Raw genomic sequence first — 15,611 nt, 5'->3', positions numbered from 1 at the left:
TATCATGCACAGAATTATATGTATATCGGTACTATAATCTCATGGAGGAAAAAAGACTAGAAGGAAATTGACCAAAATCTTAATAGTCCCTTTTAGGGACATCTGTATTTATATAGATGATGTGATACTTTTCTTCTTTCTGTTTTTTTCCAAGGTGTATATTGAAAAACTTGTAGCTTTTATAAAAATTAGAAAACATAAGTTTTCTCTTCAAGACCAACCCAAATTCAATTAATCTGAATTTGGAGAAATTGACTGTTGCTGATATTTTAATTTTTTGGGTAATCCAGAACCCTTTTGATTTCAAATGTTGTGATTAGAAGTTGTTCTGAAATATGTGAGTCACTTTTCTACTTTAGTAATTTGTGTAGTAACCAGAATGGAATTTTTCTTTACTGATGACAAATGCCTCAGGCTTTAGGTCATCTTTCTGAAGGTCAAGGCCTGGAGATACAGGCTGAGCTGGTATTGGAAATTAGGCTTAATCTCTACTGATGGAGTACAGCCCCGGAAATTGCCTGCCCTCCCTGTCCTATAAGTGAGTTCTTGAGAGTCATTCGTACTCTATTATTTAAATGATTTACTTAGTATTTCTTTTTAAATTCGTTTACTCTCCTTTCAGAAAAAATAATTGAAAGGGAAATTTATATCACAATAAAAACTGGTATCATTTGAGATAAATAGAAAGCAACCTATACAGATAACCCAAATAAAATATAATGATATTAATCATATTCTCTCTTGATACTATTGAATGCTAAACGTTCTGAGCCTGAGTCCTGGTACGTCTTTATTTAAAAGAGAGATTATCAAGTGTTAGAGAGATATTAGAGAGCCTATTAGTACTAAACTGAGTCTTCTTGAGTAGTGAGAAGGCTTGAAAAGGATTAACTTTTTGCTAAGAGATTCAATATTATTTAAAATTGCATTCCAGTGTCATTTGAAATCACATATTCCAGACCACCCAAAGCGTCTTATCTTTAATATTTGTGTGTCACCAGTGGTAGCTGCTGCATTCCACATTTTAGAAAACAGTGAACTACGTCAGTGGCTGCACATTAAAAGCGCTTGAAGGGTTAAAACACACACACACAGAGTCCTCAAACAATAGTGTGCATCAAAATCACTGGCAGCGGGACTTCCCTGGTGGCGCAGTGGTTAAGAATCCACCTGCCAATGCAGGGGACACGGGTTCAATCCCCGGTCCGGGAAGATCCCACATGCCGCGAAGCAACTAAGCCCGTATGCCGCAGCTACTGAAGCCCGCGCGCCTAAAGCCCGTGCTCCGCAACAAGAGATCCACCGCAATGAGAAGCCCGCGCACCGCAACAAAGAGTAGCCCCCGCTTGCTGCAACTAGAGAGAGCCCGGGCGCAGCAATGAAGACCCAACGCAGCCAAAAATAAATACATAAATAAATAAATATATATATAAATTAATTAAAAAAAAAAAATCACCAGCAGTGCCTGTGGAATTAAGAGTTTCTGACTCAATAGGTTTGGCCTAAGGCCTCAAAATTTGTGTTTCTGACAAGATCCCAGGTAACCCTAAGGCTGCCTCTGAAGACCCCTCTTTGAGAACCACTGCACACAATAACAGAAGAATCAGAGGAGGACTAAGTTCAAAACAATTTTGCGTGCTCAGTTTCACTGAAGCCAATCCATGCTGGTCTACAAGGTAAGCAGAGGACTAGAGCAGAGTTGAAATCCAGATGAATTAAGATGCACATATTTCTTAACCTTTACTCCAGCTAGGAGTACATCAGTTCCTACAAGTGGAGCTGCAGCACAAAGTAAATAGATCTGCTCTGAGAAAAGGTCAGTACACATGTTCTGCTACAATCTAATTTCAGTCTATTGCCCTGTGCCCTATTACTAGCTCTGGTGCAAGAGATACAATGGTGAAAAGCTTGAATTTAATTGTCTCTTCTATACTAAAAGCTTCTTGGCGCACAGAATATTCATGAAACTAAAGAGAAGGGCTAAAGAAGGCAGGCTTGTCCAGCCACAGAATCACACACATCACTTCAGCTCTGTCTCTGAGACGGCTGCTTTTCTGGTTTCCATCAGTGTTTCGGAGAAGGCTCCTTTTAAATCTTCAAGCAGTCCTCAACTCTATGTTTTCCTGCCTCTTCATTCACTGCATGTCATTGTCGAGAACCAGATACTAGGAGTTATTGCAGAAAGAGGCCTTAAACACTTCTTACTGTGGCGTGCTAGCTATTTGCCAGCCCTGCTGCCGATTGTGGAATTGCATTTAGTTTCTATGACTTAATAATTACTTTAATTTCACTTCACACTGTTCTGAAGAACTCTTTTTGAATGAAGGGCACTTACCACACTCCTAGTGCTCGCCTGGAACCGACACAGCTAATCAGAATGTGTAGAATTAAATAAAAGAGTAATTATGGGAGGCTGTGATGTGTTATAACAGATGTACCAAACAAGGCTGGATCAACTCATTGCTCGGAAGAGATATAATTTATTAAGGCAGTTTCAGCACAGATCTTACAAGCACAAGTGGAAGCATTTAACAGGGTAGAGGAGGAGAAAAAAATGGAAGTTTTTGAAGCGTTGAATTTAATAAAAAGAGTCCAATTATTTTATTTATTCTGTGCACTATTCAGGTGCATCTTCCCATAGTCCTTGGTGCTCGAATCTGTTTGAATTTGCTGTCCATGGGAAATAGGTCCCTTTTTGATTCAAATGACCATGAAGGAGAGGTGTCTAAGGGTAGGGTGGGGACCACCGAGATTAAAGATACCTCCCCACCCCAAGGGTCTAGAGTAAGCCTCTCTTCAACCAAGCTACTCATCTCTCCCTTTCTTTTAAGGTAATCCACGGTATGCTAGGTGGAAAATTCAAGGTGAGACCAAATGAGAGTCAGGCTACTGGAAGTAGCTGAATTGATGGTGTGCTTCCCATTGAGCTCTGAGCTCTGCCAGCCTCTCAGGGAATGTTTTCCCTAAACACTGCATGGTTAAAGCAGCCGTGTACTTAGAGCTCATTAGCTGAATTAGATTTATTTCAATACCAGTCTTATAGAATTTAGCTTTTGCTGTGGATACAGACTCTTTCTGGGCATGGTGAGGAGGGAAGAAAAAGGTAGAAAACAAGGTTTATGTCTTCCCGAGGCTTATGACTAACTAATAAAGACAAGCCCGTGCACTTCCAAATTTGAGAACAGTTTCAGTTCATCATTAACTCGTTTCTTAAAATACAATGTCTAATTGTTCATAAACAGCCTAAGGGATAGGGTTTGCGATACTTTTAGGAGGACCCAAGTCTTGACCTGGTCTTGGGGGAAACCCTGAACTTCAAGCAATTTGCTGTCATTTAACAGGTTTGACTTGGCAAGAAGGGTCTTTAAAGGGTGAATTTTTTGGATGCCATTTTTTCTTTGAACCCGTTCTTCATTTGTCCTCTGTACAGTTTGTGTAGAATTTTTATTGTGAGTTGTGTAGGGCCATCTTTTCACTTATTTTTTCTCAAACTTTTTTACCTGTCCATATGTATCTATTTATTTATCTATCATCTATCTATCATCTATCTAAATTTTTATAAAATTTACAAAAGCATATATAAACGTTTCTCAAGTTTGTCTTGTGTCCACAACTAGGCATCAAGCTTTCTGAGGATAAGTAATATTTCTTATTCATCTGTGTATCCTACCAGAGTGTTTAGGACAGTGTTTTTTTTTTTTTCCATAAAAGCAATAAATTGCTGATTGATTAAAATGAAATATAATGATGACCTTGGCTGTCTACGTCTGAAGTAGCACAAATCCCAAGTGTGGAAAGTGAGCAAGTGTTTCTTTCACTTATTCCTTCTTTTTAATATTGTACTGGTGACGAATGAGGCCAGAGGGTACGTGAGTGGTGTTACAAGGCACAGCAGACTACACCAGAACAAACATGGTTTTCAGTGGGGCGAACTGGGCTCCAAACAGCACATGCCTGGCACCAAGTTGAGTTCTGGAAACCCTTCATCACTTAGGTTGCCAGTGTCTCCCTTGGTCAAGCAGGCCTGACAATGGTACTTACCCACACATGGATTTGGTGCGGATCAAATGAAATAATATGTGAAAAACATAAAGAGAAGTTCTGGTCCTATGTAAATAAATAGAAATTGTTGTTTATGATAATAAAATGGAGAGAATGGAGCACACATTGAAACCAGCATAAACCAGTTTGATCAAGTCCAGACAGTTTGGCAGTTTCAATAAATCTCATGGCTTTATGAAGTTTCTACTGTTTACTTGAAAAATCATAACATTTTCCAAAAAAACAAATACAAGCCTCTTTAATTGGGGCTGCCTTGTGGACAGATGGTTACCAAATGGGCTGGTGGATTACTGGGAGGCAGCTGGATTAATCATCCTTTTCATCAGGTTGGGCGATCTTGGCTGGAGAAAAACAGGATTGTTTTGTCCTTGCCCCGTACCTGCTTGTGCCTGTTGAATGAACTTCAGGCTCTAAACCGAGCCCTAATGAAAACTTGGAAAGGGTGAAGCATAATTGTTGGTGCTTACAGAGCCATCTGCTGATTTTTGCCTTCATGATATCCTCTACCAGTAAGGGCACCTTATTTACCTTGAGAAACCACCCTTCTCTCAGCCCCAGGAAAGGTTATGTGACCCAAACCTGGCCAATCAGAATACTGTATTGTCCTGGTTCTTATGGGCACCTGACCCAAGCCAGGCCATCCAGGGCCAAAGAGACTCAATTCTAGAACTTGAGTTTAAACTATGAGAAAAAGGAAACCTTCTTTCTCTTTTTTCTTTTTCTTTTCTTTTTTTTTTATTGAAGCATAGTTGATTTACAACACTGTGTTAATGCTAATTTCAGGTGTACAGCATAGTGATTCTTGCTTGTTTGTTTGTTTGTTTTGCTTTTTTGCAGATTATACTTCATTATAGAAATTCCATTACAAGATATTGGGTATAATTCCCTGTGCTATACAGTAAATCTTTGTTGCTTCTCTATTTTATGTATAGCAGTTTGTATATGTTACTCCCATACTCCTCATTTGTCCTTCCCTACCTCCCTTTCCCCTTTGGTAACCATAAGTTTGTTTTCTATATCTGTGAGTCTCTTTCTGTTTTGTATATAGATTAATGTGTATTATTTTTTAGATTCCACATATAAGTGATGTCATATAGCATTTGTCTTTCTCTGTCTGACATTTCACTAAGCATAATATTCTCAAGGTCCATCCAGGTTGCTGCAAATAGCAATATTTCATTCTTTTTTTATAGCTGAGTAACATTCCATTATATATACCACATTATATATATATATATATATATATATATATATAATATATATATACCACATTATGTATATGTGTGTGTGTATATATATATATCTCACATCTTAAACCAATCTTCTGTTGATGGGCACTTGGGTTGCTTTGAAGTCTTCTTTGATGCTAGAAGGATGTAAGTTTGGAATGATGCTAGAAGGATGTAAGTTTGGAACTCCTGGTTAGCCAATCACATGGGAGCGTGTGTCTGAGAATGGAGCCAGTGCTGAGGAAAGCAAAGCTGAGAGATAAGGACACCTCACTGGCCATATTGTTTGAGCATCTGAACATAGTGATCCATCAGCAAGTCCTTCCTTGGAGTTTATAATGGGAGTACAACCAACACACATTTCTCAGAGGTGAGTGGGACAAAAGTAAAATAAAGGAGACATCAATAATAAGGTCTCATGTATTGGAGCGTGCTTTGTCCTCCTCTGAGAAGATACCGTCCCCTACTCTGCATTGTCTATCCTTCCTAACAGGAAACACACAGTTATATATTTGCTATTTGCTCTTGAAGTCATGTCATGCCCCAGTTTTGACTCCCTAGTAGATTGACTTATCCTCGAGGGCAGGGTTTTGTCCTGTTTTTGGCTCCTACCTGGCATACAGAGCTGCTTAGGCTGTACAGGCTCAAAATTTATCTCTGCCTTGACTATTGGGAAAATGGGGATGTTTGTTCAGCTCTCAGAGGACAGTGCTTCTCCACTGGGCCTGTGTGTACCCAGAGTGCTTTGCCTTAGCTAAGATTCTTACCAGCCACAGCAGTTATAATAAGGGAAATATTAGGTTTGGGGGGGTTGGGTGGCAGAGAAGGCTATGTGTACTGAAGGGCCAGTCTCCTCATTTCCTTCTGCCTTTGCCATCTTGTCAAGGCTTGCATCACCACCTGTGCTTCCTGAAATGTAACGGCATCTGACTGCTGACGCTGCACTGTGTGTGTGGAGAAGTGGGTCAGAGACGAGACCCCTCAACAGCTTTGTTATCCAGACCCCGGATCAGGACGTTCACACAAGTCTCATGGAGCCATGGCTCTTTTAGTTTCTCCCTGTCTGTCTTTCCGTGGGGCCCTCAATCAGATTGTTCAGCTGACGAGGGGCCAGAGGTTCTGTCATCACCCCATTGCCAAGGCCTTCTTTCTTCCCTTCTCACCCCACTGCTACACCAGAATAACTTCCTCCTCTATAGCCAAAAAGCAAGAGCTCTGTACATATTCAATGATCCTCCACTAGAAGCAGCCATGTCCCAGGTCCACCCCAGCCAAGGCCTTGTTATCTCAACAACCATTGTAAAATGGGCTTCGATTATTACTTACAAAGTGCTTTCACATACATACCTTGTTAATGCTTTCTAACACCTTGGTGAGTCAGGACACTCAGCTCGTGAATGGTGCCCATGATCACATAGTTTGTAAGGGGCAAGGCCACATTCAGAAAATATGTCTCCTAACTTATTTTTTATCAAGTTATTTTTCTTCCATAATATCAGCTTCTGGGCCAAAAGACTGAGACCAAGCTCGTGCTTCCCCAGTCCTCGGCATAGCTTCTCTGGGTGAAAATAGGGCACCCTCCCACCTGGTTCCATCTGTGAAACATCAAGCCAGTTGGGCTGGAAGTTCAACACAGTCTCTCCAAGATACATGAACAGGGCCCCTGCCATCTCTTTCAGTGCTGAGCAACACTGAGGGTTCCAAGGACTCAAGGAGAGGGTTATAGTGGGATGGTATTCTAGACCCTTGGAGCAGAATTCCTCCCTCACCAGATGAGTTGTGATTATTATGAACGATAAAGAGGTTCATTGCTTTATTATTCTTACTTTTAAAAATTCTGAAGCAAATGTTTCTCTCAGCACCCTAACTGATCATTTTAATTTCCTTGCTTTTGCTATAATAAAAATTGATGTTAAAGGATGCCTGAGGCAGTGTAATGAGAAAATGAAATTAGTTTTTCAGTTGACTGATCAAAAGCATTTTATATGTGATAATAAACAGTTTATTTTACTCTTTTGCTTATGACATAATTAATGGCAAAAATATTTTCCTGAAGTTCATATTGTCTGCCGAACTCTCCTTCCAAGTTCCAGGAAAATAATATTTTTGTAATTCCCCAGGCTGGACAAAAAATAAACTTTATCGTTCCCTGCAGAAGAGAATTCATTATCTTTGTTTAACCCTTCATGATTTGTGGCTACTATTAGACCAATCAGGTTGGGGAAAATGCTTGTCTACATTTCCTTCCCGGGACACAGCAATATTTCTCTGTTGAAACTGAACCCAACCTTCCCAATGGTCTTTCTTGTTGGAACGCTCTTCCGGACAAGAAAGGTTTGCTGTCAGGATTAAACAGCACACGTTTTAAAAAATGTAGACTGGTTGAAACCCAGCAAACTGAATTCAAACTTTTTTGATCTTTGACTTTGAAATTTGTGTTGCTTTTTCTCCACTTAGCAAGATAAGACGATGATGGATTTAAATGAATGTTGAATTGGATTTGAAGACCTGGCTACTAATCTCAAATATCTCCTTCCCCATGTATGAGTTTGGTATTTCAGTTTACTTTAGCTCTATCTCAGTTTCTTCATCTGTGCAACTCCCTAATTTATCTAAATAACAATAATAGTACCAATTACTAGGGGCTTGCTATGTGCCAGGTGTACCAAGATGTATATGCAAAGACATTTCCTAAAGCACTGCTGGTCAGAATAGAAAACTGCAGGCAACCTGCATCAGTTAGCTTTTACTGCCTAACAACTACTCTAAAATATAATGGCTTAAAATAATAACCATTTTATTTAGCTCATGATTCTGTGAGTTAGCTGGGTCGTTCTTCTGGTCTCAGCTGACTTGGCTTTTGACTCTTTTTTGACTTTCTTATGTCTGAGGTCAGCTGGCATTTTGCAGCTGGATGGCCTAGAATGGCCTCCCTCATATGTCTGGAGGTTGGCAGGCTGGATGGTCAGCTGAGATAGCTACTCTTTCCTCCATGCAGTCTCTTAACCTCCAGTAGGCTAGCCTGAGCTTGTTCGTATGGTGGTCTCAGGGTTCTAAGTGCAACAAGAGAGACAAAGCCCCAACGTACCACATTTTTTAAGTCTCCACTTGCATCAGCGTTTGCTATCATCCCATTGACCAAAGCAAGTTGCATGGCGTAGCCCAGAGTCCATGTAATAGAGCACTACCCAAGGGAGGGGAATCTTTGCAATCTCTTTGGCAGTCTACCACATGACCTAAATAACCATCAATACCAAGAATGGTTGATTCAGTTATGGTTCATATTTGCACTTTGCACAAAGTTTTTGCACATGCTGCTCCTTTTGTTTGGAATGTTCTTTTCTCTTCACTTATTTAACTTATTTTCTTCCTTTAGAGCTCAGCTTGAGAATTCTTCCCTAGTTCTTTGATTGGGGCAGATCTCTGAAGCTCTCATAAACACCATGTACCTTCCTCTGTAGCCCTTCCCACATTTGCAATATGACAAATTTATTTGCATGGTTATCTAATGGTTATTGGTTATCCCACCAGAGTGCAAGCTCAAGAGCATACGGACTTGTCTAATTTTCACTCACCACTGTATCCTCAGTCTACCAGAGTGGCTGGCATACAATATCAAAGTACTCATTAAGTCATTGTTTTTAGATTATCTTTACTATTTCTCAATGTCATGTAGTTGTCACCACAGGAGTCTTACATATCTTTTATTAGATTTATTCTTAAGTCCTGAAGTTTTCAGTCAATTTTTTATAATTTATTTTCTTTTTCTTTGTTGCTGGTAGTTAATAATACAGTTGAATTTTGTGTATCAACCTTGTGAACGGAGATCTTGCTAAATTCACTAATTAATTCTAATGCTTTGTCAATTAAAAAAAAAATCTCCCTTATGTGAAATTAAGTCATCTATAAATAGTGACTATTTTAGTTCTTCCTTTTAAATTCCTATCCTTTTTTTTCTTGCCTTATTACAGTACCCAGGCACTTCATTACAATTTTGAGTAGAAGTAGTGATATCAGGCATCCTTATTTTATTTGTGATCTTAGAGGAAAGCATTCTGTAAGTCACCATTACTGCGAGGTTTCCTAAAGATTTCTTACATTTCTGACTTATTTTCAAAACTACAAAGTCCAGAAAAGGGCAGGTGACCACACTGAAACTGGATGTGTCCTCAATGCCAAATGTGAGGTATTACCTTGTCTTTGTGCATCTCAGGAGGTTATTTGGTATAATACACTGAAATAATAACTAACTATGAGTGGACATTGCAGGCAGGCAAATAGCATTAGGACTCCTAATCACGGAGAAACCTAAATGAGCTGGTCTAACACCAACAAGGGATATTTATAGAGGGAAAGGATTAAGTTGCTTTACTCTCAAGGGTCCTGCTGGTCTGGAGTCTGGAGGCAGTGGAAGAGCAGAGAGGAAAATCCAGGAAACTTGGGTCAGAGACTTGCTGTGTGATCTTGGGTCAGTCACTTCCCCTCTCTGAGGGTACTGTCCTTGTCTATGGAATGAGAAGAGCGATCCAGATAAATACAGTATAAGATTTTCTCCAGAAACTTAGGTTTTACTGGAAATGACTCTGGGGCCACCTCCGGGGACAAGAAGAAAACTGACTAGAGATCTGTGACTCCCCAGTCCCATCAGAGTCTACCAGGGTCCAATCTGCTATATATTAGTGAGGTTTCTATCAATATTTTGTCTGGAAAAAAAGTTCCCATTTTTCCAAAAAAATGTAAACTAAACTTAAACCAAATTCTCTGACCTAAGTAATGAGAGCTAATATATATTGAGGACTGGCCACTCTTCTTAGTTAATAATGTGTGGTGTATCATCTAATTCTTACAACAGCCCTGTAATGTACTTACATGTATTATCCCATTTCACAGATGAGGAAACTGAGTCTTAGAGGAGTTTTGTCACTCACTCAGAGTCAACATTTTTACATGTGGAGTGGTCATCTGATTCCAGAGGCTGGTTATGATGCCGTATTTGCCTCCAAAGGGAAGGCAGGAAACGAGACGATTTCTAAGTGTCTTCAGATTTGAAAGTTTGTGTCTCTATGTGCCATTATAAATAAGTAACATTAGTGTCGCTCAAGATTCATTCATTCAGCCATTCAATAAATAGTTTTTGAGCACTTGCTATGGGCCAGGCTTTGGAAACACTGAAGCAGAATGGGCCGCTGCCCTCATGGAGCGTCCACCACCAAGGCACCTGTGGGCACTGCCCAGGAAGCTTGGGCAGCTGTGAACAGAGCCAGTGGGTGTCCTATGGTCTCTGCCTTTTAAGGGCCTGCTCCTCATCCTTCAGGGACCACATTGCACAGTTCCTGAAAGCACAATTAATTTTTACTCACTTCCTGACTGCAGTAAGTGTCATCTGTCATTGAGACCACCAGACCCCTTTGATGGGCTGCAGGAGCTCTGGGGCAGCTCTGGGGAGGTCAAAGTTCCCTGTTAGGTCATAGTTTCTGCTTGGAGGCAAAGATAAAGTGATTTGTAACTCCCTCAGGAAAAGTAAAATGGTTGGGCACTAGTGGTCAGGGAAGAGGGACTGGAATTTAAAATCTTTGGAAACGTCAACAGATCCATTAAAGTTTCCTTGGCCCAGAGCTCTTTGAGACTCACCTGGAGGGAGATAATCAATTCCAGAAACATCAGGGATCCCCAGGTACTCAGCACAGTTAAATACAGGTTAATGAGGCACATTTAGATAGATGATTTTGTAAGCAGATCTATCGATGGGAAAAAAATCATAGTTAAGCTCAGGTTGAAGAGAATTCGCCCTCAGCGTGTGTGCTCAAGCTTTATTCAGTAGTTCGTGGAAAAAAATCTGATGAGATGTAAAATCACTCTATTTAATCCGAGTTTCTCATGCAGTGTGTGTTAATATTTGTCTTCTTTCTTACTTAAGTGGCTTAATGGTTAAGTTTTCAGTCACATAACCACCGAATATGCAAGATATAAACCGCAGGCAATTAAATGATAACTAAGGTAGTAGGGCTGACTTGATTTAGCTGATGTGTTATTAAGATTATAAACACAACCCAGTCCAGCCACTGAGTGGAATATTTTGTCTGGCTGAGGGTCCCTTTTCCAAGTGACAGCTAGTGCCCTGGACGCTGTGAAGGAGTTTGAGAGGCAGCCCCCCAGTATCTCCCTGCCATTTCTCCTTTGGCACTCAACATTTTGTTTCTTGGAGACACCAATTAAAATACAACTTTGTTATGGGGGAAAGAGGAAGAATCACAAGAACAATTGTCTGACCCTTGAATGCTGGGGCTCCTCAATTTGGATTCTTAATTCTTCCCTTTTTGCTCAGCAGTGGGAAGTTGACACTGAAGCTCTACTGAGAAAATAGAAGCAATACCAGATAGTCCAGCAGAAGAAAAGTTAATAAGGGCAACTGGTTATAAAAGGGTTGGGAGAACAGCAAAGCTGAATGGGGGAGCTGAGGCAACCCAGAGAGTTGCAACAGTGGAAAACCTCCATCACTCCTAGGGCCAGAGGCATCATGGGAGCAGGTGGCAATACCTACGTCCCAGAGCCAGGGCTGCCCGTGGAAGCTGGAGCCACAGCAGAGGCTGCCCAGCTGGGAGCTAGAGCCACAGAGGGAGAGGCAACCACTGTGGAAGAAGTGACTATAAGCAGAGGCACCAATACCCTGACTTTTCCCATCTCTGCCCTCCTTGTCTCCTCCAGGGTATCCCACTGGGTGAAGCCAGGCAGAAGCTAGTAGTCAACAACACTCAGGAAATGTCCTACAACTAGAGGGTAAGGGGCGAAGAATGGACCTAAGAGTGAACAGGAAATAGGCAGACAATAGTCTACCTCACTCACTCACCTATGTGGGCTGATAAGTTCCTATTTTCAGCCTGGACCTCTTTCCTGAGCTTCAGACACACATACCCACAGTTTGTAGACATCTCCACTTGGATGTCCCCCAAGTATTTCAAAGTTAACATGCCCAGGACTAATTCATTATTTCCCACATGTCATTTCTCATTTTATGTATTTGGATCCAACCCACATCCTCCCACCAGCCTTTTCATCATGATTTGCTTATCTAGTGGTTTGTGTATCTGTTTTTTTAAAAAGGAAATCATACTTGATTTACTTATTGTTTTTCTGGGTTTTATCTCATTTATTATGCTATTCTGCTTTCTTTTCATTTTGATTTTTGCTTTTTTGAGATGGGAATTTATTCATGGCATCATTTTAATTGATATAAATATTTAAGGCTACAAATTTTTCTCTGATCACCACTTTAATTGTACCCCAGAGATTCTGACAGGTAGTATTTTCTGTAATTTAATTTTTAAAGAGTTATGCCCTTTTGGGACTTCCCCAGTGGTCCAGCGGTTAAGACTCCACCTTCCAATGCAGGGGGGCATGGGTTCAATCCCTGGTCGGCAAACTAAGATCCCACATGCAGTGCAGTACGGCCAAAAAAAAAAAAAAATGAAGACTTATGCCCTTTTGGTTTATATTTCAACTTTCACCTGAGAATGTTAAATGGAGTGTTTTTTAATTTGAGAGAGGAGGACTTGTTTTTTATTTTTATTGTCAATTTCTTGTTTTATTGAAAGAAGTTCTGAGGATGTTATCTGTATTCCTTTTATCTTATGGAAACTATTTTTTTTTTTCCTGTGAAATAATGTATCTTCAATGTTCATAAATTATTCATTGTGTGCTTGAGGGGGAAGAAAAATTCTCTGTGGCTGGGGGGAACAGTTCAGTGTTTACCCTCAAGATCTGATCTTCCTTACACTTATGCTTTTCAAGCCTTTTATATTGTTACTTATTTTAGGTCCAACTGGACACTGTTAAAGTCATATATTATAGGTTTCTATCTATTTCTACTTGCATCTCCAACACTGAAAACTTGAAAATAAACACTTCCTTAGTGTTGAGCTTTTAGGTTAAATAAATTATGACATCCATTCAGTAGGACATGGTATGGCCATTAAACATGACAATGAAGAAAGCTATTTATTATGCAAGATATACTGTTGAGAGGGACAAACACATCATATGGTCTACATTTTGTTCGAAAGCATCCTTCCAGACAATCCAAAAAATCTACATCACTTAAATTTTCTGTAAGCAACATGTATTACTTATTTAATTAAAGAAAAGAAGATCTTGAAACAAAGGCTGAGTTCAGTTCCACAATATTTACTCAGTGTCTAGAAAAAAAATGGGTCAGGTGTTGTGCTGCAAAAGTGAATGAGACACAATCTCTTCCCTTAAGAAAGTCATAAGTTGGGCTTCCCTGGTGGCACAGTGGTTGAGAATCCGCCTGCCAATGCAGGGGACACGGGTTCGAGCCCTGGTCTGGGAAGATCCCACATGCCGCGGAGCAACTGGGCCCGTGAGCCACAGCTACTGAGCCTGCGCGACTGGAGCCTGTGCTCCGCAACGAGAGAGGCCGCGATAGTGAGAGGCCCGCGCACCGCGATGAAGAGTGGCCCCCGCTTGCCACAACTAGAGAAAGCCCTCGCACAGAAACGAAGACCCAACACAGCCAAAAATAAATAAATAAATAAATAAATAAAAAGAAAAAAAAAATGTGGTGGGAGGGGGATCTAGAGGTCTCCCCCTCTTTTTGTCCTGCATTCTGAATTTTAGTACAACTCCAATAAAGACTGAGAAAGGATTTCCCATCAACCTCTTGCAACTGAGACTTAAAAAAAAAAAAATTAAGTTGATTAATGAAAAATAAAGAATTGTGTTATTGCCTGTCTGAATCTTAACAACCGAGATTCATGTCTGTGCTGGGCGTATTCAGTTGGAGCACTATTGAGGAAGGGCCATGGCCTCTGGCCATATGCTCTACTATGCTGATTCTCTAGCTCAACCTTCTTGAAAGATGCTGATTATTTACTTCAGAAGATAATTCCTGGTTCCTCAGCCTTTCCCACAGCCTGTCCAGGAATTCCAGGTGCCCCTCAGTGGTGGTTTCCAAGGAGAAGGGCAAATTTTGGAGCCTTAGGCTCTCACCCCAGAAGTTCTTGCAGCAAAGTCTGACTCTCTGGCAGGAGTTACAATGTTACCATTCCATTAATGGGTAATACGCACAGGGATAGGTTAGATTGCTTCCATTATTCAAGGAGCTCCATGTGCCTGGTAGCAACAATTACCAAGACGCATAAATACAACAAAGTTAATTAAAATGTTAGCTGATATAAATAACCTAAGGTTATTGAACATTGTTCCATTTTAAATTAATAAATACGCAAAGGTAATGTTTATAATTAAAGCTATAATTTATCTTCATGCTCTGTTTGTTTAATAGCAGTGGTAATATAACGCTACATGCAGAAATGTAGTAATAGATTTGTTTAGCACTGACATTATAAACAAATGTCTCAGTCTATTTATTCTAAGTTATGATACAGATTCTTTTCACATGCATCTGATGGCCTTTAAACCATTTAAAAGGAACTGCATTAACGTAATCTAATCTTGATACTGAACATAACATTTCAGTTTGAATTATCCTGAATCCATGATCCATTTTATTACTCACAAAGCACTTTATACATTTATGATAATGGCAAACCTTGCTCTGTTATTTAAATCCCATTTCAAAAGGGACGTTATTTTCTTTAAAAAATAAATAAACCCCACACATTTGGGGTAGTAAAGTACAAATAAGGAAAAGTCAATGCCCAGCAAGCCCTTTAACAAAGCAAACAATTCAGATTTTTATGACATTAGCAAATAATAAAGGGAAGAACTGACATTTACAGTTGATGAAATTTTATGTTATAACAGATGATGAAAATGGAATGAAAATCACATGGAAAAATTTGTCCAGGAGGTTCAGCCATTCTGAGTCAATCTCTACCTGTGGACTGTCTTTAGGGACCCTTTCCTAACTTCAACCTTTATTCAACCCTCAGAAAGGTCCCAGGTCTACCCAGAGAGTAAGGCTTGTTCAGAAGCGGAGCAGGGCACATACCTTCAGTGTCTTTTTCATTCCCCCTCCTTTCAGCTTCCTTCTCTGCCCTCCCCACTTCCTCTTCCCTCCCTTTCATTCACCACCTCCAGCACTCAAGGGAATACTTATTCTCCACCCTCTCATTTAAATTATAATATGCATAAGCAACCAGCCTGTTTTCTCCTAGGTTGCTGGAGGTATGGAGGAAAGAGAACAGAGTTTTGTGTTTTTTTCTTGTGTATTTCTAGTTTCTTTCCCTTAACACAGCTTGTTTCTTTCCCTCCTTAATCCCTTTTAAAATAAATGTTTCTTCTGGGTTGATTTGCAGTCACTGAAAAAACAAATCCCACTTTATTTTAGTAAGAATATTT

General features: G+C 40.0%; 1 long non-coding RNA gene across 1 annotated transcript; it reads right to left on the bottom strand.

The window, feature by feature from the left end:
* Nucleotides 1–9,257: 9,257 nt before the first annotated feature.
* Nucleotides 9,258–15,338, bottom strand: LOC132353374 (uncharacterized). The gene is made up of 3 exons (XR_009499020.1): nucleotides 15,262–15,338; nucleotides 10,923–11,029; nucleotides 9,258–9,796 (listed from the first exon to the last, which is right to left on the bottom strand). It is a non-coding gene; the product is annotated as an uncharacterized LOC132353374 (long non-coding RNA).
* Nucleotides 15,339–15,611: the final 273 nt, after the last annotated feature.

This window comes from Balaenoptera ricei, chromosome 19, assembly GCF_028023285.1.
Source record: "Balaenoptera ricei isolate mBalRic1 chromosome 19, mBalRic1.hap2, whole genome shotgun sequence".
Taxonomy (NCBI): domain Eukaryota; kingdom Metazoa; phylum Chordata; class Mammalia; order Artiodactyla; family Balaenopteridae; genus Balaenoptera; species Balaenoptera ricei.
The sequence above is the reverse complement of the archived record's forward strand: the minus strand, read 5'-3'. Positions and strand labels throughout refer to the sequence as shown.